We start from the raw sequence: 3220 nt of genomic DNA, 5'->3' as shown, positions 1-3220 counted from the left end.
CAAAACATTGAGTGAACGCCAAAGGAGAGCCAGCCAACTGCGTATACGTCCCTCCTCCACCCCACCCAACCGAAGGCAGTCTTGTTAGAGCCAGAAAGCAAGGGACAATCTCGGTCCAGAAACAGACATCCTCCACCAAACTGTGAGCAGGCTCCCAGTTGATAACAAGTCTTCCTGGGACCCTGGGCAGTTGACATCTGCCAGGAGGGTTTCAGCCAGAGATCAGCTCTTCAGAGGAGACACATGGCACACCTGACTGAGACCGTGCTCTTCTGGCTCACCCAGGAAACCAAGCTGCCAGGACCAGGGAGGTGATGAAGATTCATGGCCCACTTGAGACACTGCTTGTCAAGCTCGTGATTGCCTGAGGTGCTCAGACCTGGAAAAGGCAGAAAATGCATGCCCAACCAAGCCTGTGCCCTTGTGAAGTACCCAAGAACCTGATCCTGTGAGGCTTAGACCTAGGATATGAGTGAAATGAAGGGCAAACTTTGGACAGTGCCCCTGAAGAGTACCTGGGAACCTGAGCAGTGTAGACCAAGAAAGCACATGCCACCATGAGCTGGGGCAAACCCAGTATGGTCCATACACTGTGAGCACTCTACACACATGCCAGTGATATTTGTTGGCAATGTCCCTCCCTCCCCACAACACAACTGAACAAGTGAGCCTAGATAAGTGTCCACCTTCACCCCCTTTGTGTCAGGACAAAAGTTAAAAACTAAGAGAGTTGCAAACAGAGGAAGCCAAAATAAACAAAGAAGAGGGAACCGTCCTGGAAGTGATAGGTGCAACAGATTATAACCCTGTAGTTAGTTAACATAGATATTCAGCAGTGGCCACAGGACTGGAAAATGTCAGTTTTCATTCCAATCCCTAAGAAAGGCAATCCCAAAGAATGCTCAAACTACCACACAATTGCACTCATCTCACACACTAGTAAAGTAATGCTCAAAATTCTCCAAGCCAGGCTTCAACAATACATGAACCGAGAACTTCCAGATGTTCAAGCTGGTTTTAGAAAAAGCAGAGGAACCAGAGATCAAATTGCCAATATCCGCTGGATCATCAAAAAAGCAAGAGAGTTCCAGAAAAACATCTATTTCAGCTTTATTGACTATGCCAAAGCCTTCGACTATGTGGATCACAATAAACTGTGGAAAATTCTGAAAGAGATGGGAGTACCAGACCACCTGACCTGCCTCTTGAGAAACCTATATGCAGGTCAGGAAGCAACAGTTAGAACTGGACATGGAACAGCAGACTAGGTTCCAAATAGGAAAAGGAGTACGTCAAGGCTGCATATTGTCACCCTGCTTATTTAACTTATATGCAGAATACACCATGAGAAACTCTGGGCTGGAAGAAGCACAAGCTGGAATCAAGATTTCTGGAAGAAATACTAATAACCTCAGATATACAGATGACACCACCCTTATGGCAGAGAGTGAAGAACTGAAAAGCCTCTTGATGAAAGTGAAAGAGGAGAGTGAAAAAGTTGGCTTAAATCTTAACATTCAGAAAACTAAGATCATGGCATCTGGTCTCATCACCTCATGGGAAATAGATAGGGAGATAGTGGAAACAGTTTCAGATTTTATTTTTTTGGACTCCAAAATCACTGCGGATTGTGATTGAAGCCATGAAATTAAAAGACGCTTACTCCTTGGAAGGAAAGTTATGACCAACCTAGATAACATATTAAAAAGCAGAGACATTACTTTGCCAACAAAAGTCCGTCTGGCCAAGGCTATGGTTTTTCCAGTGGTCATGTATAAATGTGAGAGTTGGACTGTGAAGAAAGCTGAGCGCCAAAAAATTGATGCTTTTGAACTATGGTGTTGAAGAAGACTTTTGAGAGTCCCTTGGACTGCAAGGAGAGCCAACCAGTCCATCTTAAAGGAGATCAGTCCTGGGTGTTCATTGGTCGGAATGATGCTGAAGCTGAAACTCCAATACTTTGGCTACCTCATGAGAAGAGTTGACTCATTGGAAAAGACCCTGATGCTGGGAGGGATTGGGGGCAGGAGGAGAAGGGGACGACAGAGGATGAGATGGCTGGATGGCATCACCGACTCAATGGGCATGAGTTTGAGTAAACTCCAGGAGTTGGTGATGGACAGGGAGGCCTGGCGTGCTGCGGTTCATGGGGTCACAAAGAGTCGAACACGACTGAGAGACTGAACTGAACTGAACTGAAGCATTGGAGGGGGCCTCCAGACATTGAGAACATGTACAAGCTGGAACAAAGAAGTATCAGAAACTGAAGTGACCCCACACTGACCATAACAACTCCAGAGAAATTCCTAGATTTATTTTTACTATTATCACTTTTTATTTTTTAAATAAATTCATTATAACTTATTTAGTTTTCATTTTTATAACCTACCTTCATAACCTTGCAAAAAAGACCCTATTTTTAAAGCAAATTTCATATATATATATTTCATAATTTTTGTGATTGATTTTGTTTTGTGTTTTTAATATTGTATTTTTGAGAGTCTAACCTCTACTCTAGATTTTTAGTCTTTGCATTTTGATATCTGTTATCAATATTGTACCTTTAAGAATCTAATCTTCAGTATCCGTTTTCACTTAGAGGTGTGATTACTGGCTTGATTGCCCTCACTCCTTCTGATTCTACCTTTTCCCCTCCAGGTCACCACTATCACCCACCTCCCTCTTCTTTTCTCTACTTAACTCTCAATCTCTCTGGGTGTTCTGGGCTGTGGAGAACACTTAAGGAACTGATTACTGGCTAGATTGGTCTCTCCCCTTTTGGCTCACCGTCTTCTCCTTCTGGTCACCTCTCTTTCCCTCCTCCCTCTACCCCAGGTAACCCTGTGAACCTCTCTGGGTGTGGCTCATGGTGGAGAATTGTTTCACCATTAACCTAGATGTTTTATCATTTGTGCTACATGAATGTAGAAGTCCTGAGGCTACTGTAAGTATAAGACTGAAAGCCAGAGGCAGGAGGCTTAACTCCAAAAACTGAGATCAGATAACTCCTGATTCTAGGGAACATTAACAGACAAGACCTCACCCAAAAGCCTCCATACTTACACTGAAACCAAGCTCCACCCAAGAGCCAACAAGTTTCAAAGCAAGACATACTACACCAATTTGCCAGCAAAGCAGGAACACAGCACTGAGTGTTAAAAGATAGGCTGGCCAAAGCTATGCCAAACCCATACATACCCCAAAACTCACTACTGGATAC

This window comes from Odocoileus virginianus, unplaced genomic scaffold (genome assembly GCF_023699985.2).
Source record: "Odocoileus virginianus isolate 20LAN1187 ecotype Illinois unplaced genomic scaffold, Ovbor_1.2 Unplaced_Contig_43, whole genome shotgun sequence".
Classification (NCBI taxonomy): Eukaryota; Metazoa; Chordata; class Mammalia; order Artiodactyla; family Cervidae; genus Odocoileus; species Odocoileus virginianus.
The sequence above is the reverse complement of the archived record's forward strand: the minus strand, read 5'-3'. Positions refer to the sequence as shown.